At 49.2% G+C, this 26,484-nt stretch overlaps 34 non-coding genes and 1 pseudogene across 34 annotated transcripts; all 35 read left to right on the top strand.

Annotated features, from left to right (window-relative positions):
- Positions 1–3,282: 3,282 nt before the first annotated feature.
- Positions 3,283–3,461, top strand: LOC143105287 (U1 spliceosomal RNA; annotated as a pseudogene).
- Positions 3,462–3,820: 359 nt separating this feature from the next.
- LOC143105136 (U1 spliceosomal RNA) lies at positions 3,821–3,985 on the top strand. The gene has a single exon (XR_012983273.1). It is a non-coding gene; the product is annotated as a U1 spliceosomal RNA (small nuclear RNA).
- Positions 3,986–4,344: 359 nt separating this feature from the next.
- LOC143105259 (U1 spliceosomal RNA) lies at positions 4,345–4,509 on the top strand. The gene has a single exon (XR_012983389.1). It is a non-coding gene; the product is annotated as a U1 spliceosomal RNA (small nuclear RNA).
- Positions 4,510–4,868: 359 nt separating this feature from the next.
- Positions 4,869–5,033, top strand: LOC143105135 (U1 spliceosomal RNA). Its single transcript, XR_012983272.1, has one exon. It is a non-coding gene; the product is annotated as a U1 spliceosomal RNA (small nuclear RNA).
- Positions 5,034–5,392: 359 nt separating this feature from the next.
- LOC143105134 (U1 spliceosomal RNA) lies at positions 5,393–5,557 on the top strand. The gene has a single exon (XR_012983271.1). It is a non-coding gene; the product is annotated as a U1 spliceosomal RNA (small nuclear RNA).
- A 359-nt stretch (positions 5,558–5,916) lies between these two features.
- Positions 5,917–6,081, top strand: LOC143105133 (U1 spliceosomal RNA). Its single transcript, XR_012983270.1, has one exon. It is a non-coding gene; the product is annotated as a U1 spliceosomal RNA (small nuclear RNA).
- Positions 6,082–6,440: 359 nt separating this feature from the next.
- LOC143105132 (U1 spliceosomal RNA) lies at positions 6,441–6,605 on the top strand. The gene has a single exon (XR_012983269.1). It is a non-coding gene; the product is annotated as a U1 spliceosomal RNA (small nuclear RNA).
- A 359-nt stretch (positions 6,606–6,964) lies between these two features.
- On the top strand, positions 6,965–7,129 carry LOC143105131 (U1 spliceosomal RNA). The gene has a single exon (XR_012983268.1). It is a non-coding gene; the product is annotated as a U1 spliceosomal RNA (small nuclear RNA).
- A 359-nt stretch (positions 7,130–7,488) lies between these two features.
- On the top strand, positions 7,489–7,653 carry LOC143105130 (U1 spliceosomal RNA). Its single transcript, XR_012983267.1, has one exon. It is a non-coding gene; the product is annotated as a U1 spliceosomal RNA (small nuclear RNA).
- Positions 7,654–8,012: 359 nt separating this feature from the next.
- On the top strand, positions 8,013–8,177 carry LOC143105127 (U1 spliceosomal RNA). The gene has a single exon (XR_012983265.1). It is a non-coding gene; the product is annotated as a U1 spliceosomal RNA (small nuclear RNA).
- A 359-nt stretch (positions 8,178–8,536) lies between these two features.
- Positions 8,537–8,701, top strand: LOC143105126 (U1 spliceosomal RNA). Its single transcript, XR_012983264.1, has one exon. It is a non-coding gene; the product is annotated as a U1 spliceosomal RNA (small nuclear RNA).
- Positions 8,702–9,060: 359 nt separating this feature from the next.
- LOC143105125 (U1 spliceosomal RNA) lies at positions 9,061–9,225 on the top strand. Its single transcript, XR_012983263.1, has one exon. It is a non-coding gene; the product is annotated as a U1 spliceosomal RNA (small nuclear RNA).
- A 359-nt stretch (positions 9,226–9,584) lies between these two features.
- On the top strand, positions 9,585–9,749 carry LOC143105124 (U1 spliceosomal RNA). The gene has a single exon (XR_012983262.1). It is a non-coding gene; the product is annotated as a U1 spliceosomal RNA (small nuclear RNA).
- Positions 9,750–10,108: 359 nt separating this feature from the next.
- Positions 10,109–10,273, top strand: LOC143105123 (U1 spliceosomal RNA). Its single transcript, XR_012983261.1, has one exon. It is a non-coding gene; the product is annotated as a U1 spliceosomal RNA (small nuclear RNA).
- A 359-nt stretch (positions 10,274–10,632) lies between these two features.
- Positions 10,633–10,797, top strand: LOC143105122 (U1 spliceosomal RNA). The gene has a single exon (XR_012983260.1). It is a non-coding gene; the product is annotated as a U1 spliceosomal RNA (small nuclear RNA).
- Positions 10,798–11,156: 359 nt separating this feature from the next.
- Positions 11,157–11,321, top strand: LOC143105121 (U1 spliceosomal RNA). The gene has a single exon (XR_012983259.1). It is a non-coding gene; the product is annotated as a U1 spliceosomal RNA (small nuclear RNA).
- Positions 11,322–11,680: 359 nt separating this feature from the next.
- Positions 11,681–11,845, top strand: LOC143105120 (U1 spliceosomal RNA). Its single transcript, XR_012983258.1, has one exon. It is a non-coding gene; the product is annotated as a U1 spliceosomal RNA (small nuclear RNA).
- Positions 11,846–12,204: 359 nt separating this feature from the next.
- On the top strand, positions 12,205–12,369 carry LOC143105119 (U1 spliceosomal RNA). Its single transcript, XR_012983257.1, has one exon. It is a non-coding gene; the product is annotated as a U1 spliceosomal RNA (small nuclear RNA).
- A 357-nt stretch (positions 12,370–12,726) lies between these two features.
- On the top strand, positions 12,727–12,891 carry LOC143105118 (U1 spliceosomal RNA). Its single transcript, XR_012983256.1, has one exon. It is a non-coding gene; the product is annotated as a U1 spliceosomal RNA (small nuclear RNA).
- A 359-nt stretch (positions 12,892–13,250) lies between these two features.
- On the top strand, positions 13,251–13,415 carry LOC143105116 (U1 spliceosomal RNA). Its single transcript, XR_012983254.1, has one exon. It is a non-coding gene; the product is annotated as a U1 spliceosomal RNA (small nuclear RNA).
- A 359-nt stretch (positions 13,416–13,774) lies between these two features.
- On the top strand, positions 13,775–13,939 carry LOC143105115 (U1 spliceosomal RNA). The gene has a single exon (XR_012983253.1). It is a non-coding gene; the product is annotated as a U1 spliceosomal RNA (small nuclear RNA).
- Positions 13,940–14,298: 359 nt separating this feature from the next.
- LOC143105114 (U1 spliceosomal RNA) lies at positions 14,299–14,463 on the top strand. The gene has a single exon (XR_012983252.1). It is a non-coding gene; the product is annotated as a U1 spliceosomal RNA (small nuclear RNA).
- Positions 14,464–14,820: 357 nt separating this feature from the next.
- LOC143105113 (U1 spliceosomal RNA) lies at positions 14,821–14,985 on the top strand. The gene has a single exon (XR_012983251.1). It is a non-coding gene; the product is annotated as a U1 spliceosomal RNA (small nuclear RNA).
- Positions 14,986–15,342: 357 nt separating this feature from the next.
- LOC143105111 (U1 spliceosomal RNA) lies at positions 15,343–15,507 on the top strand. Its single transcript, XR_012983250.1, has one exon. It is a non-coding gene; the product is annotated as a U1 spliceosomal RNA (small nuclear RNA).
- Positions 15,508–15,866: 359 nt separating this feature from the next.
- Positions 15,867–16,031, top strand: LOC143105253 (U1 spliceosomal RNA). The gene has a single exon (XR_012983384.1). It is a non-coding gene; the product is annotated as a U1 spliceosomal RNA (small nuclear RNA).
- Positions 16,032–16,390: 359 nt separating this feature from the next.
- On the top strand, positions 16,391–16,555 carry LOC143105110 (U1 spliceosomal RNA). Its single transcript, XR_012983249.1, has one exon. It is a non-coding gene; the product is annotated as a U1 spliceosomal RNA (small nuclear RNA).
- A 359-nt stretch (positions 16,556–16,914) lies between these two features.
- LOC143105109 (U1 spliceosomal RNA) lies at positions 16,915–17,079 on the top strand. Its single transcript, XR_012983248.1, has one exon. It is a non-coding gene; the product is annotated as a U1 spliceosomal RNA (small nuclear RNA).
- Positions 17,080–17,438: 359 nt separating this feature from the next.
- LOC143105108 (U1 spliceosomal RNA) lies at positions 17,439–17,603 on the top strand. Its single transcript, XR_012983247.1, has one exon. It is a non-coding gene; the product is annotated as a U1 spliceosomal RNA (small nuclear RNA).
- Positions 17,604–17,962: 359 nt separating this feature from the next.
- LOC143105107 (U1 spliceosomal RNA) lies at positions 17,963–18,127 on the top strand. Its single transcript, XR_012983246.1, has one exon. It is a non-coding gene; the product is annotated as a U1 spliceosomal RNA (small nuclear RNA).
- A 359-nt stretch (positions 18,128–18,486) lies between these two features.
- Positions 18,487–18,651, top strand: LOC143105106 (U1 spliceosomal RNA). Its single transcript, XR_012983245.1, has one exon. It is a non-coding gene; the product is annotated as a U1 spliceosomal RNA (small nuclear RNA).
- Positions 18,652–24,154: 5,503 nt separating this feature from the next.
- LOC143105281 (U1 spliceosomal RNA) lies at positions 24,155–24,317 on the top strand. The gene has a single exon (XR_012983408.1). It is a non-coding gene; the product is annotated as a U1 spliceosomal RNA (small nuclear RNA).
- A 359-nt stretch (positions 24,318–24,676) lies between these two features.
- On the top strand, positions 24,677–24,841 carry LOC143105104 (U1 spliceosomal RNA). The gene has a single exon (XR_012983243.1). It is a non-coding gene; the product is annotated as a U1 spliceosomal RNA (small nuclear RNA).
- A 359-nt stretch (positions 24,842–25,200) lies between these two features.
- On the top strand, positions 25,201–25,365 carry LOC143105103 (U1 spliceosomal RNA). The gene has a single exon (XR_012983242.1). It is a non-coding gene; the product is annotated as a U1 spliceosomal RNA (small nuclear RNA).
- A 359-nt stretch (positions 25,366–25,724) lies between these two features.
- On the top strand, positions 25,725–25,889 carry LOC143105102 (U1 spliceosomal RNA). The gene has a single exon (XR_012983241.1). It is a non-coding gene; the product is annotated as a U1 spliceosomal RNA (small nuclear RNA).
- A 359-nt stretch (positions 25,890–26,248) lies between these two features.
- Positions 26,249–26,413, top strand: LOC143105101 (U1 spliceosomal RNA). Its single transcript, XR_012983240.1, has one exon. It is a non-coding gene; the product is annotated as a U1 spliceosomal RNA (small nuclear RNA).
- Positions 26,414–26,484: the final 71 nt, after the last annotated feature.

Below are 26,484 nucleotides of genomic sequence, written 5' to 3'. Positions count from 1 at the left end.
TTCAGAGGCACGGGCTTGAGCTGAGACTTATTAATATCTATTGCCCTACTGATTTAAAAGATCGGTTAGAAACACTTTCAGCTTTATATCCTGTATTGTTATGTAACATTCCCATTGTAATAGCTGGTGATTTTAATTGTGTCCTAAATTGTAAAGATAAAATAACCAAAACAGCCAACACAACAGATAGTAGCTCTGAGCTGTTGAAGACCATTATAAAGGATTTTAAACTGATTGATACCTACAGAAAAGAAAATCCAGATCTGCCTGGTTTTACCTGGACAAATGGAAAGGCACACTCAAGAATAGACATGATTTTAACATCAACAAGTCTTGAGGTGATACAAGCTACAGTGGCTCCAACTTTTTTTTCAGATCACTCCCTTTTGACCTGTGCAGTAAAAATCCCTGGGTCTATAAAAGCTGGACAAGGTTACTGGAAACTGAATACAAGCCTTTTAGATAACCCCAATGTAATTAACAGATACAAAGCAAAATTTTATGATTGGATTTCATTGAAAAGTCTTTATAACTCAGCTTCAGACTGGTGGGAGGAAATTAAAAAGAGAACAAGAATATTCTTCCAAATAGAAGGGAAAAGGAAAGCTCAAGGGAAAAAACTTTATCTAAAAAGGTTACAAGGAAAACTGCAGAGATTCTATAAAATGCAGCAGGAGGGCTTTGATGTAGATGAGGAGATCACCCTGATTAAAGGGAAAATGATGACCATCGCAGCAGAAGATGCAAGAGGAGTTATAGAAAGGAGTCGAGCTAAAACCTTTGAACAGAACGAAAATTGTACACAGTATTTCTTCAGGAAATTGCTGAAACCACGTCAGTCAATAAAAGAACTAAAAAATCAAGATGGTATCAAAGTGGACAAACAAAATGAGCTGGCAAATGTTGTGGAAACTTTTTACAAAGATCTTTATAAGAAGCCATGTACAAATTCTATACAGAAGCAGCGTTTTCTGGGACAAATAGAAAAGGTCCTGTTAAATGAAGACAAATATCTTTTAGAAAGTCCCTTTTCGCTACATGAAATAAAAAAGGCCATAGATAACCTATCAAAGAATAAAGCACCAGGACTTGACGGCTTGCCAGGGGATTTTTACATTGCTTTTAAGGACATCTTAGCGGAGGAGCTTCTTAACATATATAAAGAATCTCAGGAGAAGGGAGAATTAACTGACAGTATGAGAAACGGATGTATCTCACTCCTCTTTAAAAAAGGAGAAAAATCAGACATAAAGAATTGGAGACCAATAAGCCTTTTAGGGACTGACTATAAGATCTGTGCTAAAGTTATGTGCTCTAGATTGCAAACTGTGTTGGCCAAAGTCGTCAGCTCTGAACAGACCTGCGGAATCCCAAAGAGAGGAATATCAGATAATCTTGCCTTGACACGGGACATTATCCTCTACTCTAAGGAAAGACAAACTCCAGTGAGCATTGTGACCCTGGACCATGAAAAAGCATTTGATAAACTTGATAGAGAATTTTTAATGTCAATTTTAGAAAAGATGAATTTTGGACCATTGTTTTTGTCCTCCATTAAAATGATGTACTGCAACATTTCCAGCATTGCCATGATCAACGGCCACCCATCAGCAACCATCCCGCTGCAGTCTGGACTAAGACAAGGGTGCCCTCTGTCAGCTTCACTATTTGTCATATGCATGGAGCCCCTAGCCAATGCAATACGTTCTAATGTGAACTTCAGAGGAATGCCAATCCCTGGAGGGAATGGAAGACAGGCAAAATTATCTATGTATATGGATGATATAACCTTCTTTGCAGTGGATAACCTTTCTATTCACACAGGATTGGCTACATGTGGACAATTCTCTAAAGCAACAGGAATTAAGTTGAATGTAAGTAAAAGTGAAATCTTGTACAGTAATTGGACAGAAAACAAAATACCCTTAGGGTTGACTGAACAAGATAAAAATATTAAGGTTCTTGGGATTTACTTTGGAGAAGAGACAGATAGGAAAAACTGGGGAACGAGAATAAATAAAATAAAACAGAAATTCTTCCTATGGAGATCACGTGATCTAACAATGCTTGGCAAAATTATGATTGCAAAGATGGAAATTCTATCAGCCTTATCATACCTGGCGATGATACTTCCTGCCCCCAGTCCCTTCATCACATTGGCCCGCCGGGAGATGTTCCGCTTTATCTGGGGGGGAAAAACAGAGAGAGTCAAAAGGACAATCATGTATAAACCAAAAGCTTTAGGGGGCAGAGACGTGCTGGATATTACAAAGAAATTTAAAGCAATGTTCCTGAGTAACATCTTAAAAGGAATAGCAGACCAAGGAGGAGAAGCTCTGTGGACTCTCTTTGCCAAATTCTGGGTGGGCAGGTATATGCCTGGGAAGAACTGGGAAAGGCGACCTCTCACCCTACCCTCCTCGGATACTCGGCCATACCTCTACCAAGAAGCAAAAGATTTTTTAGTGAAGCATAAAGGAACCATATGTGCAGGCTCTGATTTAAGTAGCGGTGCCATACATGAATTATTGGAGGATGCCCCCCCGAGAATAGAAACAATTAGGGCATTGACAGAAAACCAGTGTGTACGAGTATGGAAATGTACATCCTCCCCCTTTCTGTTTAACAAACATAAAGATGTAGCTTGGAAGGTGGCACAGAACTGTTTACCAACAAGAACAGTCCTCTACAGATGGGGTCTGTGTGCTAGTGCTAAATGTATCAGAGAAAGCTTTTGTAATGAAGAAACAATAGATCATGTGTTTTGGGATTGTACATTTGCTAAACTTGTGTGGAATGTGTTTAGGCCATGGTTTGGAAATAAAAACATGGTTTTATGTAGAGAAACTGTACTTTTTGGATTACACATAAAGAAAAAAGATCAAGAATTTTGTAGACTCTGGGCAGTTATTAATTGTGTAAAATGTACTTTGTGGGTGGTTAGGAATAGGTTATTCCTTAAAAAAGAAAAGATTAGTTTGGGTGGGGCAAAAAGTATGGCACTGAACAGCATTAAGGACTATGTCACAAGGGACTTGTTGAAGTACGGGAAGGAAAAAACAAAAGTCATGTGGGAAATGGATTGTATGGGAAATTTGTTTGGGTGGGATTTATGCTTTTAATGGGACAGAATTTGCGACTTGTGTAATATGTATTATGGATTTGTGATATGTTGATGTGATATCCTTCTGATTTAAATGCAGTGAAAGATGTAAAAGATTTTAGCCTCCACAATGTGCTTGTACATGTATTTTTAAGCTGATACTTCTGAGTCTTATGTATGTATTTGCTATGAAACACAATAAAGTAAAAAAAATTGAAAAAATTGAAAAAATTGTTTGCCCAGGGCGAGGCTCGGCCATTGCACATCCGGTCGTGCTGACCCCTGCGAATTCCTCAAATGTGGGAATCTCGACTGCACAATTTCTGGTAGTGGGGGACTGCGTTCGCGCTCTCCCCTGATTTTGATGGTGTAAAGAAAAGACAGAGCGACTAGTGGAACGTGGACAATGCTCTCTGTGGGACACCATGGCTCATTTCTTTGCTTTCTGTGCCATGTTCTGCCGTACGTTCGCTCTTTTGCTCGGCTTCTCCGTCGGAGGAGTCTAGATTTAGTGCGTGCCTCCTGTCCACTATCTAGCCGGGATAATTTAGATGCAGCCTTGGCACTTCACCGGGAGAGGTCGCTGTTATGGAAGCTCCGAGTAATGATGTCTTTCAGGGAGGCCCCTCCCCCTTTACGGAATCTTGGAGGTGGGCCCACCATCTGCGTGTTGCCAGTGGCCAGGAACCCCTGCGCCAACTTGGTCTGTTCCAACTCATACTTACCTGGCAGGGGTGATACAATGATCAAGAAGGTTGTTTGCCCAGGGCGAGGCTCGGCCATTGCACATCCGGTCGTGCTGACCCCTGCGAATTCCTCAAATGTGGGAATCTCGACTGCACAATTTCTGGTAGTGGGGGACTGCGTTCGCGCTCTCCCCTGATTTTGATGGTGTAAAGAAAAGACAGAGCGACTAGTGGAACGTGGACAATGCTCTCTGTGGGACACCATGGCTCATTTCTTTGCTTTCTGTGCCATGTTCTGCCGTACGTTCGCTCTTTTGCTCGGCTTCTCCGTCGGAGGAGTCTAGATTTAGTGCGTGCCTCCTGTCCACTATCTAGCCGGGATAATTTAGATGCAGCCTTGGCACTTCACCGGGAGAGGTCGCTGTTATGGAAGCTCCGAGTAATGATGTCTTTCAGGGAGGCCCCTCCCCCTTTACGGAATCTTGGAGGTGGGCCCACCATCTGCGTGTTGCCAGTGGCCAGGAACCCCTGCGCCAACTTGGTCTGTTCCAACTCATACTTACCTGGCAGGGGTGATAAAATGATCAAGAAGGTTGTTTGCCCAGGGCGAGGCTCGGCCATTGCACATCCGGTCGTGCTGACCCCTGCGAATTCCTCAAATGTGGGAATCTCGACTGCACAATTTCTGGTAGTGGGGGACTGCGTTCGCGCTCTCCCCTGATTTTGATGGTGTAAAGAAAAGACAGAGCGACTAGTGGAACGTGGACAATGCTCTCTGTGGGACACCGTGGCTCATTTCTTTGCTTTCTGTGCCATGTTCTGCCGTACGTTCGCTCTTTTGCTCGGCTTCTCCGTCGGAGGAGTCTAGATTTAGTGCGTGCCTCCTGTCCACTATCTAGCCGGGATAATTTAGATGCAGCCTTGGCACTTCACCGGTAGAGGTCGCTGTTATGGAAGCTCCGAGTAATGATGTCTTTCAGGGAGGCCCCTCCCCCTTTACGGAATCTTGGAGGTGGGCCCACCATCTGCGTGTTGCCAGTGGCCAGGAACCCCTGCGCCAACTTGGTCTGTTCCAACTCATACTTACCTGGCAGGGGTGATACAATGATCAAGAAGGTTGTTTGCCCAGGGCGAGGCTCGGCCATTGCACATCCGGTCGTGCTGACCCCTGCGAATTCCTCAAATGTGGGAATCTCGACTGCACAATTTCTGGTAGTGGGGGACTGCGTTCGCGCTCTCCCCTGATTTTGATGGTGTAAAGAAAAGACAGAGCGACTAGTGGAACGTGGACAATGCTCTCTGTGGGACACCGTGGCTCATTTCTTTGCTTTCTGTGCCATGTTCTGCCGTACGTTCGCTCTTTTGCTCGGCTTCTCCGTCGGAGGAGTCTAGATTTAGTGCGTGCCTCCTGTCCACTATCTAGCCGGGATAATTTAGATGCAGCCTTGGCACTTCACCGGGAGAGGTCGCTGTTATGGAAGCTCCGAGTAATGATGTCTTTCAGGGAGGCCCCTCCCCCTTTACGGAATCTTGGAGGTGGGCCCACCATCTGCGTGTTGCCAGTGGCCAGGAACCCCTGCGCCAACTTGGTCTGTTCCAACTCATACTTACCTGGCAGGGGTGATACAATGATCAAGAAGGTTGTTTGCCCAGGGCGAGGCTCGGCCATTGCACATCCGGTCGTGCTGACCCCTGCGAATTCCTCAAATGTGGGAATCTCGACTGCACAATTTCTGGTAGTGGGGGACTGCGTTCGCGCTCTCCCCTGATTTTGATGGTGTAAAGAAAAGACAGAGCGACTAGTGGAACGTGGACAATGCTCTCTGTGGGACACCGTGGCTCATTTCTTTGCTTTCTGTGCCATGTTCTGCCGTACGTTCGCTCTTTTGCTCGGCTTCTCCGTCGGAGGAGTCTAGATTTAGTGCGTGCCTCCTGTCCACTATCTAGCCGGGATAATTTAGATGCAGCCTTGGCACTTCACCGGTAGAGGTCGCTGTTATGGAAGCTCCGAGTAATGATGTCTTTCAGGGAGGCCCCTCCCCCTTTACGGAATCTTGGAGGTGGGCCCACCATCTGCGTGTTGCCAGTGGCCAGGAACCCCTGCGCCAACTTGGTCTGTTCCAACTCATACTTACCTGGCAGGGGTGATACAATGATCAAGAAGGTTGTTTGCCCAGGGCGAGGCTCGGCCATTGCACATCCGGTCGTGCTGACCCCTGCGAATTCCTCAAATGTGGGAATCTCGACTGCACAATTTCTGGTAGTGGGGGACTGCGTTCGCGCTCTCCCCTGATTTTGATGGTGTAAAGAAAAGACAGAGCGACTAGTGGAACGTGGACAATGCTCTCTGTGGGACACCGTGGCTCATTTCTTTGCTTTCTGTGCCATGTTCTGCCGTACGTTCGCTCTTTTGCTCGGCTTCTCCGTCGGAGGAGTCTAGATTTAGTGCGTGCCTCCTGTCCACTATCTAGCCGGGATAATTTAGATGCAGCCTTGGCACTTCACCGGGAGAGGTCGCTGTTATGGAAGCTCCGAGTAATGATGTCTTTCAGGGAGGCCCCTCCCCCTTTACGGAATCTTGGAGGTGGGCCCACCATCTGCGTGTTGCCAGTGGCCAGGAACCCCTGCGCCAACTTGGTCTGTTCCAACTCATACTTACCTGGCAGGGGTGATACAATGATCAAGAAGGTTGTTTGCCCAGGGCGAGGCTCGGCCATTGCACATCCGGTCGTGCTGACCCCTGCGAATTCCTCAAATGTGGGAATCTCGACTGCACAATTTCTGGTAGTGGGGGACTGCGTTCGCGCTCTCCCCTGATTTTGATGGTGTAAAGAAAAGACAGAGCGACTAGTGGAACGTGGACAATGCTCTCTGTGGGACACCATGGCTCATTTCTTTGCTTTCTGTGCCATGTTCTGCCGTACGTTCGCTCTTTTGCTCGGCTTCTCCGTCGGAGGAGTCTAGATTTAGTGCGTGCCTCCTGTCCACTATCTAGCCGGGATAATTTAGATGCAGCCTTGGCACTTCACCGGGAGAGGTCGCTGTTATGGAAGCTCCGAGTAATGATGTCTTTCAGGGAGGCCCCTCCCCCTTTACGGAATCTTGGAGGTGGGCCCACCATCTGCGTGTTGCCAGTGGCCAGGAACCCCTGCGCCAACTTGGTCTGTTCCAACTCATACTTACCTGGCAGGGGTGATACAATGATCAAGAAGGTTGTTTGCCCAGGGCGAGGCTCGGCCATTGCACATCCGGTCGTGCTGACCCCTGCGAATTCCTCAAATGTGGGAATCTCGACTGCACAATTTCTGGTAGTGGGGGACTGCGTTCGCGCTCTCCCCTGATTTTGATGGTGTAAAGAAAAGACAGAGCGACTAGTGGAACGTGGACAATGCTCTCTGTGGGACACCATGGCTCATTTCTTTGCTTTCTGTGCCATGTTCTGCCGTACGTTCGCTCTTTTGCTCGGCTTCTCCGTCGGAGGAGTCTAGATTTAGTGCGTGCCTCCTGTCCACTATCTAGCCGGGATAATTTAGATGCAGCCTTGGCACTTCACCGGGAGAGGTCGCTGTTATGGAAGCTCCGAGTAATGATGTCTTTCAGGGAGGCCCCTCCCCCTTTACGGAATCTTGGAGGTGGGCCCACCATCTGCGTGTTGCCAGTGGCCAGGAACCCCTGCGCCAACTTGGTCTGTTCCAACTCATACTTACCTGGCAGGGGTGATACAATGATCAAGAAGGTTGTTTGCCCAGGGCGAGGCTCGGCCATTGCACATCCGGTCGTGCTGACCCCTGCGAATTCCTCAAATGTGGGAATCTCGACTGCACAATTTCTGGTAGTGGGGGACTGCGTTCGCGCTCTCCCCTGATTTTGATGGTGTAAAGAAAAGACAGAGCGACTAGTGGAACGTGGACAATGCTCTCTGTGGGACACCATGGCTCATTTCTTTGCTTTCTGTGCCATGTTCTGCCGTACGTTCGCTCTTTTGCTCGGCTTCTCCGTCGGAGGAGTCTAGATTTAGTGCGTGCCTCCTGTCCACTATCTAGCCGGGATAATTTAGATGCAGCCTTGGCACTTCACCGGGAGAGGTCGCTGTTATGGAAGCTCCGAGTAATGATGTCTTTCAGGGAGGCCCCTCCCCCTTTACGGAATCTTGGAGGTGGGCCCACCATCTGCGTGTTGCCAGTGGCCAGGAACCCCTGCGCCAACTTGGTCTGTTCCAACTCATACTTACCTGGCAGGGGTGATACAATGATCAAGAAGGTTGTTTGCCCAGGGCGAGGCTCGGCCATTGCACATCCGGTCGTGCTGACCCCTGCGAATTCCTCAAATGTGGGAATCTCGACTGCACAATTTCTGGTAGTGGGGGACTGCGTTCGCGCTCTCCCCTGATTTTGATGGTGTAAAGAAAAGACAGAGCGACTAGTGGAACGTGGACAATGCTCTCTGTGGGACACCATGGCTCATTTCTTTGCTTTCTGTGCCATGTTCTGCCGTACGTTCGCTCTTTTGCTCGGCTTCTCCGTCGGAGGAGTCTAGATTTAGTGCGTGCCTCCTGTCCACTATCTAGCCGGGATAATTTAGATGCAGCCTTGGCACTTCACCGGGAGAGGTCGCTGTTATGGAAGCTCCGAGTAATGATGTCTTTCAGGGAGGCCCCTCCCCCTTTACGGAATCTTGGAGGTGGGCCCACCATCTGCGTGTTGCCAGTGGCCAGGAACCCCTGCGCCAACTTGGTCTGTTCCAACTCATACTTACCTGGCAGGGGTGATACAATGATCAAGAAGGTTGTTTGCCCAGGGCGAGGCTCGGCCATTGCACATCCGGTCGTGCTGACCCCTGCGAATTCCTCAAATGTGGGAATCTCGACTGCACAATTTCTGGTAGTGGGGGACTGCGTTCGCGCTCTCCCCTGATTTTGATGGTGTAAAGAAAAGACAGAGCGACTAGTGGAACGTGGACAATGCTCTCTGTGGGACACCATGGCTCATTTCTTTGCTTTCTGTGCCATGTTCTGCCGTACGTTCGCTCTTTTGCTCGGCTTCTCCGTCGGAGGAGTCTAGATTTAGTGCGTGCCTCCTGTCCACTATCTAGCCGGGATAATTTAGATGCAGCCTTGGCACTTCACCGGGAGAGGTCGCTGTTATGGAAGCTCCGAGTAATGATGTCTTTCAGGGAGGCCCCTCCCCCTTTACGGAATCTTGGAGGTGGGCCCACCATCTGCGTGTTGCCAGTGGCCAGGAACCCCTGCGCCAACTTGGTCTGTTCCAACTCATACTTACCTGGCAGGGGTGATACAATGATCAAGAAGGTTGTTTGCCCAGGGCGAGGCTCGGCCATTGCACATCCGGTCGTGCTGACCCCTGCGAATTCCTCAAATGTGGGAATCTCGACTGCACAATTTCTGGTAGTGGGGGACTGCGTTCGCGCTCTCCCCTGATTTTGATGGTGTAAAGAAAAGACAGAGCGACTAGTGGAACGTGGACAATGCTCTCTGTGGGACACCATGGCTCATTTCTTTGCTTTCTGTGCCATGTTCTGCCGTACGTTCGCTCTTTTGCTCGGCTTCTCCGTCGGAGGAGTCTAGATTTAGTGCGTGCCTCCTGTCCACTATCTAGCCGGGATAATTTAGATGCAGCCTTGGCACTTCACCGGGAGAGGTCGCTGTTATGGAAGCTCCGAGTAATGATGTCTTTCAGGGAGGCCCCTCCCCCTTTACGGAATCTTGGAGGTGGGCCCACCATCTGCGTGTTGCCAGTGGCCAGGAACCCCTGCGCCAACTTGGTCTGTTCCAACTCATACTTACCTGGCAGGGGTGATACAATGATCAAGAAGGTTGTTTGCCCAGGGCGAGGCTCGGCCATTGCACATCCGGTCGTGCTGACCCCTGCGAATTCCTCAAATGTGGGAATCTCGACTGCACAATTTCTGGTAGTGGGGGACTGCGTTCGCGCTCTCCCCTGATTTTGATGGTGTAAAGAAAAGACAGAGCGACTAGTGGAACGTGGACAATGCTCTCTGTGGGACACCGTGGCTCATTTCTTTGCTTTCTGTGCCATGTTCTGCCGTACGTTCGCTCTTTTGCTCGGCTTCTCCGTCGGAGGAGTCTAGATTTAGTGCGTGCCTCCTGTCCACTATCTAGCCGGGATAATTTAGATGCAGCCTTGGCACTTCACCGGTAGAGGTCGCTGTTATGGAAGCTCCGAGTAATGATGTCTTTCAGGGAGGCCCCTCCCCCTTTACGGAATCTTGGAGGTGGGCCCACCATCTGCGTGTTGCCAGTGGCCAGGAACCCCTGCGCCAACTTGGTCTGTTCCAACTCATACTTACCTGGCAGGGGTGATACAATGATCAAGAAGGTTGTTTGCCCAGGGCGAGGCTCGGCCATTGCACATCCGGTCGTGCTGACCCCTGCGAATTCCTCAAATGTGGGAATCTCGACTGCACAATTTCTGGTAGTGGGGGACTGCGTTCGCGCTCTCCCCTGATTTTGATGGTGTAAAGAAAAGACAGAGCGACTAGTGGAACGTGGACAATGCTCTCTGTGGGACACCGTGGCTCATTTCTTTGCTTTCTGTGCCATGTTCTGCCGTACGTTCGCTCTTTTGCTCGGCTTCTCCGTCGGAGGAGTCTAGATTTAGTGCGTGCCTCCTGTCCACTATCTAGCCGGGATAATTTAGATGCAGCCTTGGCACTTCACCGGGAGAGGTCGCTGTTATGGAAGCTCCGAGTAATGATGTCTTTCAGGGAGGCCCCTCCCCCTTTACGGAATCTTGGAGGTGGGCCCACCATCTGCGTGTTGCCAGTGGCCAGGAACCCCTGCGCCAACTTGGTCTGTTCCAACTCATACTTACCTGGCAGGGGTGATACAATGATCAAGAAGGTTGTTTGCCCAGGGCGAGGCTCGGCCATTGCACATCCGGTCGTGCTGACCCCTGCGAATTCCTCAAATGTGGGAATCTCGACTGCACAATTTCTGGTAGTGGGGGACTGCGTTCGCGCTCTCCCCTGATTTTGATGGTGTAAAGAAAAGACAGAGCGACTAGTGGAACGTGGACAATGCTCTCTGTGGGACACCATGGCTCATTTCTTTGCTTTCTGTGCCATGTTCTGCCGTACGTTCGCTCTTTTGCTCGGCTTCTCCGTCGGAGGAGTCTAGATTTAGTGCGTGCCTCCTGTCCACTATCTAGCCGGGATAATTTAGATGCAGCCTTGGCACTTCACCGGGAGAGGTCGCTGTTATGGAAGCTCCGAGTAATGATGTCTTTCAGGGAGGCCCCTCCCCCTTTACGGAATCTTGGAGGTGGGCCCACCATCTGCGTGTTGCCAGTGGCCAGGAACCCCTGCGCCAACTTGGTCTGTTCCAACTCATACTTACCTGGCAGGGGTGATACAATGATCAAGAAGGTTGTTTGCCCAGGGCGAGGCTCGGCCATTGCACATCCGGTCGTGCTGACCCCTGCGAATTCCTCAAATGTGGGAATCTCGACTGCACAATTTCTGGTAGTGGGGGACTGCGTTCGCGCTCTCCCCTGATTTTGATGGTGTAAAGAAAAGACAGAGCGACTAGTGGAACGTGGACAATGCTCTCTGTGGGACACCATGGCTCATTTCTTTGCTTTCTGTGCCATGTTCTGCCGTACGTTCGCTCTTTTGCTCGGCTTCTCCGTCGGAGGAGTCTAGATTTAGTGCGTGCCTCCTGTCCACTATCTAGCCGGGATAATTTAGATGCAGCCTTGGCACTTCACCGGGAGAGGTCGCTGTTATGGAAGCTCCGAGTAATGATGTCTTTCAGGGAGGCCCCTCCCCCTTTACGGAATCTTGGAGGTGGGCCCACCATCTGCGTGTTGCCAGTGGCCAGGAACCCCTGCGCCAACTTGGTCTGTTCCAACTCATACTTACCTGGCAGGGGTGATACAATGATCAAGAAGGTTGTTTGCCCAGGGCGAGGCTCGGCCATTGCACATCCGGTCGTGCTGACCCCTGCGAATTCCTCAAATGTGGGAATCTCGACTGCACAATTTCTGGTAGTGGGGGACTGCGTTCGCGCTCTCCCCTGATTTTGATGGTGTAAAGAAAAGACAGAGCGACTAGTGGAACGTGGACAATGCTCTCTGTGGGACACCATGGCTCATTTCTTTGCTTTCTGTGCCATGTTCTGCCGTACGTTCGCTCTTTTGCTCGGCTTCTCCGTCGGAGGAGTCTAGATTTAGTGCGTGCCTCCTGTCCACTATCTAGCCGGGATAATTTAGATGCAGCCTTGGCACTTCACCGGGAGAGGTCGCTGTTATGGAAGCTCCGAGTAATGATGTCTTTCAGGGAGGCCCCTCCCCCTTTACGGAATCTTGGAGGTGGGCCCACCATCTGCGTGTTGCCAGTGGCCAGGAACCCCTGCGCCAACTTGGTCTGTTCCAACTCATACTTACCTGGCAGGGGTGATACAATGATCAAGAAGGTTGTTTGCCCAGGGCGAGGCTCGGCCATTGCACATCCGGTCGTGCTGACCCCTGCGAATTCCTCAAATGTGGGAATCTCGACTGCACAATTTCTGGTAGTGGGGGACTGCGTTCGCGCTCTCCCCTGATTTTGATGGTGTAAAGAAAAGACAGAGCGACATGGAACGTGGACAATGCTCTCTGTGGGACACCATGGCTCATTTCTTTGCTTTCTGTGCCATGTTCTGCCGTACGTTCGCTCTTTTGCTCGGCTTCTCCGTCGGAGGAGTCTAGATTTAGTGCGTGCCTCCTGTCCACTATCTAGCCGGGATAATTTAGATGCAGCCTTGGCACTTCACCGGTAGAGGTCGCTGTTATGGAAGCTCCGAGTAATGATGTCTTTCAGGGAGGCCCCTCCCCCTTTACGGAATCTTGGAGGTGGGCCCACCATCTGCGTGTTGCCAGTGGCCAGGAACCCCTGCGCCAACTTGGTCTGTTCCAACTCATACTTACCTGGCAGGGGTGATACAATGATCAAGAAGGTTGTTTGCCCAGGGCGAGGCTCGGCCATTGCACATCCGGTCGTGCTGACCCCTGCGAATTCCTCAAATGTGGGAATCTCGACTGCACAATTTCTGGTAGTGGGGGACTGCGTTCGCGCTCTCCCCTGATTTTGATGGTGTAAAGAAAAGACAGAGCGACTAGTGGAACGTGGACAATGCTCTCTGTGGGACACCATGGCTCATTTCTTTGCTTTCTGTGCCATGTTCTGCCGTACGTTCGCTCTTTTGCTCGGCTTCTCCGTCGGAGGAGTCTAGATTTAGTGCGTGCCTCCTGTCCACTATCTAGCCGGGATAATTTAGATGCAGCCTTGGCACTTCACCGGGAGAGGTCGCTGTTATGGAAGCTCCGAGTAATGATGTCTTTCAGGGAGGCCCCTCCCCCTTTACGGAATCTTGGAGGTGGGCCCACCATCTGCGTGTTGCCAGTGGCCAGGAACCCCTGCGCCAACTTGGTCTGTTCCAACTCATACTTACCTGGCAGGGGTGATACAATGATCAAGAAGGTTGTTTGCCCAGGGCGAGGCTCGGCCATTGCACATCCGGTCGTGCTGACCCCTGCGAATTCCTCAAATGTGGGAATCTCGACTGCACAATTTCTGGTAGTGGGGGACTGCGTTCGCGCTCTCCCCTGATTTTGATGGTGTAAAGAAAAGACAGAGCGACTAGTGGAACGTGGACAATGCTCTCTGTGGGACACCATGGCTCATTTCTTTGCTTTCTGTGCCATGTTCTGCCGTACGTTCGCTCTTTTGCTCGGCTTCTCCGTCGGAGGAGTCTAGATTTAGTGCGTGCCTCCTGTCCACTATCTAGCCGGGATAATTTAGATGCAGCCTTGGCACTTCACCGGGAGAGGTCGCTGTTATGGAAGCTCCGAGTAATGATGTCTTTCAGGGAGGCCCCTCCCCCTTTACGGAATCTTGGAGGTGGGCCCACCATCTGCGTGTTGCCAGTGGCCAGGAACCCCTGCGCCAACTTGGTCTGTTCCAACTCATACTTACCTGGCAGGGGTGATACAATGATCAAGAAGGTTGTTTGCCCAGGGCGAGGCTCGGCCATTGCACATCCGGTCGTGCTGACCCCTGCGAATTCCTCAAATGTGGGAATCTCGACTGCACAATTTCTGGTAGTGGGGGACTGCGTTCGCGCTCTCCCCTGATTTTGATGGTGTAAAGAAAAGACAGAGCGACTAGTGGAACGTGGACAATGCTCTCTGTGGGACACCATGGCTCATTTCTTTGCTTTCTGTGCCATGTTCTGCCGTACGTTCGCTCTTTTGCTCGGCTTCTCCGTCGGAGGAGTCTAGATTTAGTGCGTGCCTCCTGTCCACTATCTAGCCGGGATAATTTAGATGCAGCCTTGGCACTTCACCGGGAGAGGTCGCTGTTATGGAAGCTCCGAGTAATGATGTCTTTCAGGGAGGCCCCTCCCCCTTTACGGAATCTTGGAGGTGGGCCCACCATCTGCGTGTTGCCAGTGGCCAGGAACCCCTGCGCCAACTTGGTCTGTTCCAACTCATACTTACCTGGCAGGGGTGATACAATGATCAAGAAGGTTGTTTGCCCAGGGCGAGGCTCGGCCATTGCACATCCGGTCGTGCTGACCCCTGCGAATTCCTCAAATGTGGGAATCTCGACTGCACAATTTCTGGTAGTGGGGGACTGCGTTCGCGCTCTCCCCTGATTTTGATGGTGTAAAGAAAAGACAGAGCGACATGGAACGTGGACAATGCTCTCTGTGGGACACCATGGCTCATTTCTTTGCTTTCTGTGCCATGTTCTGCCGTACGTTCGCTCTTTTGCTCGGCTTCTCCGTCGGAGGAGTCTAGATTTAGTGCGTGCCTCCTGTCCACTATCTAGCCGGGATAATTTAGATGCAGCCTTGGCACTTCACCGGTAGAGGTCGCTGTTATGGAAGCTCCGAGTAATGATGTCTTTCAGGGAGGCCCCTCCCCCTTTACGGAATCTTGGAGGTGGGCCCACCATCTGCGTGTTGCCAGTGGCCAGGAACCCCTGCGCCAACTTGGTCTGTTCCAACTCATACTTACCTGGCAGGGGTGATACAATGATCAAGAAGGTTGTTTGCCCAGGGCGAGGCTCGGCCATTGCACATCCGGTCGTGCTGACCCCTGCGAATTCCTCAAATGTGGGAATCTCGACTGCACAATTTCTGGTAGTGGGGGACTGCGTTCGCGCTCTCCCCTGATTTTGATGGTGTAAAGAAAAGACAGAGCGACATGGAACGTGGACAATGCTCTCTGTGGGACACCATGGCTCATTTCTTTGCTTTCTGTGCCATGTTCTGCCGTACGTTCGCTCTTTTGCTCGGCTTCTCCGTCGGAGGAGTCTAGATTTAGTGCGTGCCTCCTGTCCACTATCTAGCCGGGATAATTTAGATGCAGCCTTGGCACTTCACCGGTAGAGGTCGCTGTTATGGAAGCTCCGAGTAATGATGTCTTTCAGGGAGGCCCCTCCCCCTTTACGGAATCTTGGAGGTGGGCCCACCATCTGCGTGTTGCCAGTGGCCAGGAACCCCTGCGCCAACTTGGTCTGTTCCAACTCATACTTACCTGGCAGGGGTGATACAATGATCAAGAAGGTTGTTTGCCCAGGGCGAGGCTCGGCCATTGCACATCCGGTCGTGCTGACCCCTGCGAATTCCTCAAATGTGGGAATCTCGACTGCACAATTTCTGGTAGTGGGGGACTGCGTTCGCGCTCTCCCCTGATTTTGATGGTGTAAAGAAAAGACAGAGCGACTAGTGGAACGTGGACAATGCTCTCTGTGGGACACCATGGCTCATTTCTTTGCTTTCTGTGCCATGTTCTGCCGTACGTTCGCTCTTTTGCTCGGCTTCTCCGTCGGAGGAGTCTAGATTTAGTGCGTGCCTCCTGTCCACTATCTAGCCGGGATAATTTAGATGCAGCCTTGGCACTTCACCGGTAGAGGTCGCTGTTATGGAAGCTCCGAGTAATGATGTCTTTCAGGGAGGCCCCTCCCCCTTTACGGAATCTTGGAGGTGGGCCCACCATCTGCGTGTTGCCAGTGGCCAGGAACCCCTGCGCCAACTTGGTCTGTTCCAACTCATACTTACCTGGCAGGGGTGATACAATGATCAAGAAGGTTGTTTGCCCAGGGCGAGGCTCGGCCATTGCACATCCGGTCGTGCTGACCCCTGCGAATTCCTCAAATGTGGGAATCTCGACTGCACAATTTCTGGTAGTGGGGGACTGCGTTCACGCTCTCCCCTGATTTTGATGGTGTAAAGAAAAGACAGAGCGACTAGTGGAACGTGGACAATGCTCTCTGTGGGACACCATGGCTCATTTCTTTGCTTTCTGTGCCATGTTCTGCCGTACGTTCGCTCTTTTGCTCGGCTTCTCCGTCGGAGGAGTCTAGATTTAGTGCGTGCCTCCTGTCCACTATCTAGCCGGGATAATTTAGATGCAGCCTTGGCACTTCACCGGTAGAGGTCGCTGTTATGGAAGCTCCGAGTAATGATGTCTTTCAGGGAGGCCCCTCCCCCTTTACGGAATCTTGGAGGTGGGCCCACCATCTGCGTGTTGCCAGTGGCCAGGAACCCCTGCGCCAACTTGGTCTGTTCCAACTCATACTTACCTGGCAGGGGTGATACAATGATCAAGAAGGTTGTTTGCCCAGGGCGAGGCTCGGCCATTGCACATCCGGTCGTGCTGACCCCTGCGAATTCCTCAAATGTGGGAATCTCGACTGCACAATTTCTGGTAGTGGGGGACTGCGTTCGCGCTCTCCCCTGATTTTGATGGTGTAAAGAAAAGACAGAGCGACTAGTGGAACGTGGACAATGCTCTCTGTGGGACACCATGGCTCATTTCTTTGCTTTCTGTGCCATGTTCTGCCGTACGTTCGCTCTTTTGCTCGGCTTCTCCGTCGGAGGAGTCTAGATTTAGTGCGTGCCTCCTGTCCACTATCTAGCCGGGATAATTTAGATGCAGCCTTGGCACTTCACCGGGAGAGGTCGCTGTTATGGAAGCTCCGAGTAATGATGTCTTTCAGGGAGGCCCCTCCCCCTTTACGGAATCTTGGAGGTGGGCCCACCATCTGCGTGTTGCCAGTGGCCAGGAACCCCTGCGCCAACTTGGTCTGTTCCAACTCATACTTACCTGGCAGGGGTGATACAATGATCAAGAAGGTTGTTTGCCCAGGGCGAGGCTCGGCCATTGCACATCCGGTCGTGCTGACCCCTGCGAATTCCTCAAATGTGGGAATCTCGACTGCACAATTTCTGGTAGTGGGGGACTGCGTTCGCGCTCTCCCCTGATTTTGATGGTGTAAAGAAAAGACAGAGCGACTAGTGGAACGTGGACAATGCTCTCTGTGGGACACCATGGCTCATTTCTTTGCTTTCTGTGCCATGTTCTGCCGTACGTTCGCTCTTTTGCTCGGCTTCTCCGTCGGAGGAGTCTAGATTTAGTGCGTGCCTCCTGTCCACTATCTAGCCGGGATAATTTAGATGCAGCCTTGGCACTTCACCGGGAGAGGTCGCTGTTATGGAAGCTCCGAGTAATGATGTCTTTCAGGGAGGCCCCTCCCCCTTTACGGAATCTTGGAGGTGGGCCCACCATCTGCGTGTTGCCAGTGGCCAGGAACCCCTGCGCCAACTTGGTCTGTTCCAACTCATACTTACCTGGCAGGGGTGATACAATGATCAAGAAGGTTGTTTGCCCAGGGCGAGGCTCGGCCATTGCACATCCGGTCGTGCTGACCCCTGCGAATTCCTCAAATGTGGGAATCTCGACTGCACAATTTCTGGTAGTGGGGGACTGCGTTCGCGCTCTCCCCTGATTTTGATGGTGTAAAGAAAAGACAGAGCGACTAGTGGAACGTGGACAATGCTCTCTGTGGGACACCATGGCTCATTTCTTTGCTTTCTGTGCCATGTTCTGCCGTACGTTCGCTCTTTTGCTCGGCTTCTCCGTCGGAGGAGTCTAGATTTAGTGCGTGCCTCCTGTCCACTATCTAGCCGGGATAATTTAGATGCAGCCTTGGCACTTCACCGGGAGAGGTCGCTGTTATGGAAGCTCCGAGTAATGATGTCTTTCAGGGAGGCCCCTCCCCCTTTACGGAATCTTGGAGGTGGGCCCACCATCTGCGTGTTGCCAGTGGCCAGGAACCCCTGCGCCAACTTGGTCTGTTCCAACTCATACTTACCTGGCAGGGGTGATACAATGATCAAGAAGGTTGTTTGCCCAGGGCGAGGCTCGGCCATTGCACATCCGGTCGTGCTGACCCCTGCGAATTCCTCAAATGTGGGAATCTCGACTGCACAATTTCTGGTAGTGGGGGACTGCGTTCGCGCTCTCCCCTGATTTTGATGGTGTAAAGAAAAGACAGAGCGACTAGTGGAACGTGGACAATGCTCTCTGTGGGACACCATGGCTCATTTCTTTGCTTTCTGTGCCATGTTCTGCCGTACGTTCGCTCTTTTGCTCGGCTTCTCCGTCGGAGGAGTCTAGATTTAGTGCGTGCCTCCTGTCCACTATCTAGCCGGGATAATTTAGATGCAGCCTTGGCACTTCACCGGTAGAGGTCGCTGTTATGGAAGCTCCGAGTAATGATGTCTTTCAGGGAGGCCCCTCCCCCTTTACGGAATCTTGGAGGTGGGCCCACCATCTGCGTGTTGCCAGTGGCCAGGAACCCCTGCGCCAACTTGGTCTGTTCCAACTCATACTTACCTGGCAGGGGTGATACAATGATCAAGAAGGTTGTTTGCCCAGGGCGAGGCTCGGCCATTGCACATCCGGTCGTGCTGACCCCTGCGAATTCCTCAAATGTGGGAATCTCGACTGCACAATTTCTGGTAGTGGGGGACTGCGTTCGCGCTCTCCCCTGATTTTGATGGTGTAAAGAAAAGACAGAGCGACTAGTGGAACGTGGACAATGCTCTCTGTGGGACACCATGGCTCATTTCTTTGCTTTCTGTGCCATGTTCTGCCGTACGTTCGCTCTTTTGCTCGGCTTCTCCGTCGGAGGAGTCTAGATTTAGTGCGTGCCTCCTGTCCACTATCTAGCCGGGATAATTTAGATGCAGCCTTGGCACTTCACCGGTAGAGGTCGCTGTTATGGAAGCTCCGAGTAATGATGTCTTTCAGGGAGGCCCCTCCCCCTTTACGGAATCTTGGAGGTGGGCCCACCATCTGCGTGTTGCCAGTGGCCAGGAACCCCTGCGCCAACTTGGTCTGTTCCAACTCATACTTACCTGGCAGGGGTGATACAATGATCAAGAAGGTTGTTTGCCCATTCATCTTGACGGCTGGAGTGCAAGGACTGAAGCATGGCATTACCAGGACAAAGGAGGAATGCTGCAAGATTCGAATTGTTGGAAGATCTGGAGATGGATCGATTGCAGTTTAGTCGCCAGATCCTGCAAAAAGAATTGGGATTTCCAACAAATCAACTGGATTATGTCTTTGCTTTTCCTGGTAAGAAGATTTTTGAAGTCATTTTTGCAAGTTTAAGGATTTTTGAACTGTGCTGTGAGAGATTTGATAAAAAGAAGAAGGATTCTGCAGCCTTTCAGAAGATTGTTTTCATACCTTTGTCAGAGAGAGATTTAAAGATCGTCCATGTTGTGATGTATTCTGAAAAAGTGAAGATTGAGGACATTAGCACATGGTTAATGAGGTATGCCACAGTTCTTTCTGGATTTGAAGTAAAAGATGTGGATGGAATTAAAACGGGAGAACGAAGATTCCAAGTCAGGCTGAAAAGAATCGGTGATGGGATTCAACATCTACCCAATAATATCCAGATTGGTTCTTTTAGAGGCTCTGTTTTTTATGTAGGACAACCGAAGGAATGCAGGCGTTGTAGAAGCAAAGAGCATCTCGCGGCCCAATGCACTGTGGAGGTCTGTAGAATATGTAAGAGCACAGAACATACTGCCTCACAGTGCACTGCTTCTACAGTTTGTAATCTTTGCCTTTCACAAGACCACAGGTTTAAAGATTGTCCACGAGCCTATGCAAACCGTGTTAAAATGTGTGCTCCCCCCTCAGAAACGGAGTATAGTGCCACCATTGTTCAACACATGGAGGTAGTAACTTTGGAAGCACATGCTTCCAACATGGCTACCACCTCACCTGAATCTGATTACAACAATCAGCCTGATTTGGCTGAAACACAAGGAACAGTTTTTCTCCCCTCTCTCTTTTCAAGTGAGGTTGATACTAACCCAAACCAACAAATGAATGAGGCCACAGCTAAAGGAAGTTTGGACCCCTTCAGTCCATCAGAAGACATGGAAAGTGAAACATCCTGTTCAGAAAGTTCATCCGAGTCTTCGGCCGCCCTCAATGAGAGCCCAGATGGATCTGTAATTCCACCCTCACAAGCCGAAGGATTCCTGGGAACTACAGAAATCGGAGCAGAGAGTCCTTTGGAGTCAATCGTTTCCAACATTGGGGAGAACCCCTCTACAAGTTCACCATCTACAAGTTCACCATCTGCTTTCCCTGTGTCTCCCTCTGGTGGAGGAAACGTAGAAGACAAAAGGGAGAGAGTCCTCACCACCTCCTCTGGGGAGGCACAGTGGGGGGCTGAGATCAACTGGTCGCCCAAATCCCCTCTAGAAACCCCATTCTTAGAGCCTGATGAGGTCTTAGGGTTCTCCACAGCAACTCAAATGAAAGAAAGTTCTTTACAATCAAATACCTCCTCAGCAAGTCTAGCAAATAAAAAGAAACATGCAAAAAAAAGGAAGAAGACTCGCCATGAACATTGATATCCTCCCTAGTTCCCCTAATGGACACTCTAAAAACAACATCTATTAATGTACGTGGCATAAATGATAGAGTGAAATGTGAGGCAGTTTTTGAACATCTACAAACCTTAAAAAGTGACATTTATTTCTTACAGGAATGTTGGCTTTCATATAAAGATAATTATAAAACCTTCCAAGGACGATGGACACATGGGCCTTCTGTGTGGTCAGGAGATAACTCTAACAGAGCGTCTGGAGTAGGAATACTTTTTAGAGCTCATAATATTGAGGTCCAGAAAATTCAAATTATACAGGATGGAAGACTGATCTGTGTCGATATTCAGAGGCACGGGCTTGAGCTGAGACTTATTAATATCTATTGCCCTACTGATTTAAAAGATCGGTTAGAAACACTTTCAGCTTTATATCCTGTATTGTTATGTAACATTCCCATTGTAATAGCTGGTGATTTTAATTGTGTCCTAAATTGTAAAGATAAAATAACCAAAACAGCCAACACAACAGATAGTAGCTCTGAGCTGTTGAAGACCATTATAAAGGATTTTAAACTGATTGATACCTACAGAAAAGAAAATCCAGATCTGCCTGGTTTTACCTGGACAAATGGAAAGGCACACTCAAGAATAGACATGATTTTAACATCAACAAGTCTTGAGGTGATACAAGCTACAGTGGCTCCAACTTTTTTTTCAGATCACTCCCTTTTGACCTGTGCAGTAAAAATCCCTGGGTCTATAAAAGCTGGACAAGGTTACTGGAAACTGAATACAAGCCTTTTAGATAACCCCAATGTAATTAACAGATACAAAGCAAAATTTTATGATTGGATTTCATTGAAAAGTCTTTATAACTCAGCTTCAGACTGGTGGGAGGAAATTAAAAAGAGAACAAGAATATTCTTCCAAATAGAAGGGAAAAGGAAAGCTCAAGGGAAAAAACTTTATCTAAAAAGGTTACAAGGAAAACTGCAGAGATTCTATAAAATGCAGCAGGAGGGCTTTGATGTAGATGAGGAGATCACCCTGATTAAAGGGAAAATGATGACCATCGCAGCAGAAGATGCAAGAGGAGTTATAGAAAGGAGTCGAGCTAAAACCTTTGAACAGAACGAAAATTGTACACAGTATTTCTTCAGGAAATTGCTGAAACCACGTCAGTCAATAAAAGAACTAAAAAATCAAGATGGTATCAAAGTGGACAAACAAAATGAGCTGGCAAATGTTGTGGAAACTTTTTACAAAGATCTTTATAAGAAGCCATGTACAAATTCTATACAGAAGCAGCGTTTTCTGGGACAAATAGAAAAGGTCCTGTTAAATGAAGACAAATATCTTTTAGAAAGTCCCTTTTCGCTACATGAAATAAAAAAGGCCATAGATAACCTATCAAAGAATAAAGCACCAGGACTTGACGGCTTGCCAGGGGATTTTTACATTGCTTTTAAGGACATCTTAGCGGAGGAGCTTCTTAACATATATAAAGAATCTCAGGAGAAGGGAGAATTAACTGACAGTATGAGAAACGGCTGTATCTCACTCCTCTTTAAAAAAGGAGAAAAATCAGACATAAAGAATTGGAGACCAATAAGCCTTTTAGGGACTGACTATAAGATCTGTGCTAAAGTTATGTGCTCTAGATTGCAAACTGTGTTGGCCAAAGTCGTCAGCTCTGAACAGACCTGCGGAATCCCAAAGAGAGGAATATCAGATAATCTTGCCTTGACACGGGACATTATCCTCTACTCTAAGGAAAGACAAACTCCAGTGAGCATTGTGACCCTGGACCATGAAAAAGCATTTGATAAACTTGATAGAGAATTTTTAATGTCAATTTTAGAAAAGATGAATTTTGGACCATTGTTTCTGTCCTCCATTAAAATGATGTACTGCAACATTTCCAGCATTGCCATGATCAACGGCCACCCATCAGCAACCATCCCGCTGCAGTCTGGACTAAGACAAGGGTGCCCTCTGTCAGCTTCACTATTTGTCATATGCATGGAGCCCCTAGCCAATGCAATACGTTCTAATGTGAACTTCAGAGGAATGCCAATCCCTGGAGGGAATGGAAGACAGGCAAAATTATCTATGTATATGGATGATATAACCTTCTTTGCAGTGGATAACCTTTCTATTCACACAGGATTGGCTACATGTGGACAATTCTCTAAAGCAACAGGAATTAAGTTGAATGTAAGTAAAAGTGAAATCTTGTACAATAATTGGACAGAAAACAAAATACCCTTAGGGTTGACTGAACAAGATAAAAATATTAAGGTTCTTGGGATTTACTTTGGAGAAGAGACAGATAGGAAAAACTGGGGAACGAGAATAAATAAAATAAAACAGAAATTTTTCCTATGGAGATCACGTGATTTAACAATGCTTGGCAAAATTATGATTGCAAAGATGGAAATTCTATCAGCCTTATCATACCTGGCGATGATACTTCCTGCCCCCAGTCCCTTCATCACATTGGCCCGCCGGGAGATGTTCCGCTTTATCTGGGGGGGAAAAACAGAGAGAGTCAAAAGGACAATCATGTATAAACCAAAAGCTTTAGGGGGCAGAGACGTGCTGGATATTACAAAGAAATTTAAAGCAATGTTCCTGAGTAACATCTTAAAAGGAATAGCAGACCAAGGAGGAGAAGCTCTGTGGACTCTCTTTGCCAAATTCTGGGTGGGCAGGTATATGCCTGGGAAGAACTGGGAAAGGCGACCTCTCACCCTACCCTCCTCGGATACTCGGCCATACCTCTACCAAGAAGCAAAAGATTTTTTAGTGAAGCATAAAGGAACCATATGTGCAGGCTCTGATTTAAGTAGCGGTGCCATACATGAATTATTGGAGGATGCCCCCCCGAGAATAGAAACAATTAGGGCATTGACAGAAAACCAGTGTGTACGAGTATGGAAATGTACATCCTCCCCCTTTCTGTTTAACAAACAAAAAGATGTAGCTTGGAAGGTGGCACAGAACTGTTTACCAACAAGAACAGTCCTCTACAGATGGGGTCTGTGTGCTAGTGCTAAATGTATCAGAGAAAGCTTTTGTAATGAAGAAACAATAGATCATGTGTTTTGGGACTGTACATTTGCTAAACTTGTGTGGAATGTGTTTAGGCCATGGTTTGGAAATAAAAACATGGTTTTATGTAGAGAAACTGTACTTTTTGGATTACACATAAAGAAAAAAGATCAAGAATTTTGAAGACTCTGGGCAGTTATTAATTGTGTCAAATGTACTTTGTGGGTGGTTAGGAATAGGTTATTCCTTAAAAAAGAAAAGATTAGTTTGGGTGGGGCAAAAAGTATGGCACTGAACAGCATTAAGGACTATGTCACAAGGGACTTGTTGAAGTACGGGAAGGAAAAAACAAAAGTCATGTGGAAAATGGATTGTATGGGAAATTTGTTTGGGTGGGATTTATGCTTTTAATGGGACAGAATTTGCGACTTGTGTAACATGTATTATGGATTTGTGATATGTTGATGTGATATCCTTCTGATTTAAATGCAGTGAAAGATGTAAAAGATTTTAGCCTCCACAATGTGCTTGTACATGTATTTTTAAGCTGATACCTCTGAGTCTTATGTATGTATTTGCTATGAAACACAATAAAGTAAAAAAATTGAAAAATTGAAAATTGTTTGCCCAGGGCGAGGCTCGGCCATTGCACATCCGGTCGTGCTGACCCCTGCGAATTCCTCAAATGTGGGAATCTCGACTGCACAATTTCTGGTAGTGGGGGACTGCGTTCGCGCTCTCCCCTGATTTTGATGGTGTAAAGAAAAGACAGAGCGACTAGTGGAACGTGGACAATGCTCTCTGTGGGACACCATGGCTCATTTCTTTGCTTTCTGTGCCATGTTCTGCCGTACGTTCGCTCTTTTGCTCGGCTTCTCCGTCGGAGGAGTCTAGATTTAGTGCGTGCCTCCTGTCCACTATCTAGCCGGGATAATTTAGATGCAGCCTTGGCACTTCACCGGGAGAGGTCGCTGTTATGGAAGCTCCGAGTAATGATGTCTTTCAGGGAGGCCCCTCCCCCTTTACGGAATCTTGGAGGTGGGCCCACCATCTGCGTGTTGCCAGTGGCCAGGAACCCCTGCGCCAACTTGGTCTGTTCCAACTCATACTTACCTGGCAGGGGTGATACAATGATCAAGAAGGTTGTTTGCCCAGGGCGAGGCTCGGCCATTGCACATCCGGTCGTGCTGACCCCTGCGAATTCCTCAAATGTGGGAATCTCGACTGCACAATTTCTGGTAGTGGGGGACTGCGTTCGCGCTCTCCCCTGATTTTGATGGTGTAAAGAAAAGACAGAGCGACTAGTGGAACGTGGACAATGCTCTCTGTGGGACACCATGGCTCATTTCTTTGCTTTCTGTGCCATGTTCTGCCGTACGTTCGCTCTTTTGCTCGGCTTCTCCGTCGGAGGAGTCTAGATTTAGTGCGTGCCTCCTGTCCACTATCTAGCCGGGATAATTTAGATGCAGCCTTGGCACTTCACCGGTAGAGGTCGCTGTTATGGAAGCTCCGAGTAATGATGTCTTTCAGGGAGGCCCCTCCCCCTTTACGGAATCTTGGAGGTGGGCCCACCATCTGCGTGTTGCCAGTGGCCAGGAACCCCTGCGCCAACTTGGTCTGTTCCAACTCATACTTACCTGGCAGGGGTGATACAATGATCAAGAAGGTTGTTTGCCCAGGGCGAGGCTCGGCCATTGCACATCCGGTCGTGCTGACCCCTGCGAATTCCTCAAATGTGGGAATCTCGACTGCACAATTTCTGGTAGTGGGGGACTGCGTTCGCGCTCTCCCCTGATTTTGATGGTGTAAAGAAAAGACAGAGCGACTAGTGGAACGTGGACAATGCTCTCTGTGGGACACCATGGCTCATTTCTTTGCTTTCTGTGCCATGTTCTGCCGTACGTTCGCTCTTTTGCTCGGCTTCTCCGTCGGAGGAGTCTAGATTTAGTGCGTGCCTCCTGTCCACTATCTAGCCGGGATAATTTAGATGCAGCCTTGGCACTTCACCGGTAGAGGTCGCTGTTATGGAAGCTCCGAGTAATGATGTCTTTCAGGGAGGCCCCTCCCCCTTTACGGAATCTTGGAGGTGGGCCCACCATCTGCGTGTTGCCAGTGGCCAGGAACCCCTGCGCCAACTTGGTCTGTTCCAACTCATACTTACCTGGCAGGGGTGATACAATGATCAAGAAGGTTGTTTGCCCAGGGCGAGGCTCGGCCATTGCACATCCGGTCGTGCTGACCCCTGCGAATTCCTCAAATGTGGGAATCTCGACTGCACAATTTCTGGTAGTGGGGGACTGCGTTCGCGCTCTCCCCTGATTTTGATGGTGTAAAGAAAAGACAGAGCGACTAGTGGAACGTGGACAATGCTCTCTGTGGGACACCATGGCTCATTTCTTTGCTTTCTGTGCCATGTTCTGCCGTACGTTCGCTCTTTTGCTCGGCTTCTCCGTCGGAGGAGTCTAGATTTAGTGCGTGCCTCCTGTCCACTATCTAGCCGGGATAATTTAGATGCAGCCTTGGCACTTCACCGGGAGAGGTCGCTGTTATGGAAGCTCCGAGTAATGATGTCTTTGAGGGAGGCCCCTCCCCCTTTACGGAATCTTGGAGGTGGGCCCACCATCTGCGTGTTGCCAGTGGCCAGGAACCCCTGCGCCAACTTGGTCTGTTCCAACTCATACTTACCTGGCAGGGGTGATACAATGATCAAGAAGGTTGTTTGCCCAGGGCGAGGCTCGGCCATTGCACATCCGGTCGTGCTGACCCCTGCGAATTCCTCAAATGTGGGAATCTCGACTGCACAATTTCTGGTAGTGGGGGACTGCGTTCGCGCTCTCCCCTGATTTTGATGGTGTAAAGAAAAGACAGAGCGACTAGTGGAACGTGGACAATGCTCTCTGTGGGACACCATGG

Source organism: Alosa pseudoharengus, unplaced genomic scaffold (genome assembly GCF_046254945.1).
Source record: "Alosa pseudoharengus isolate Yale_2024_CS ecotype anadromous, Long Island Sound unplaced genomic scaffold, YU_APseudo_1.1 YU_APseudo_1.1_scf_5, whole genome shotgun sequence".
In the NCBI taxonomy this organism is placed as follows: Eukaryota; Metazoa; Chordata; class Actinopteri; order Clupeiformes; family Clupeidae; genus Alosa; species Alosa pseudoharengus.
This window is presented reverse-complemented; position numbering and strand designations above follow the sequence as displayed.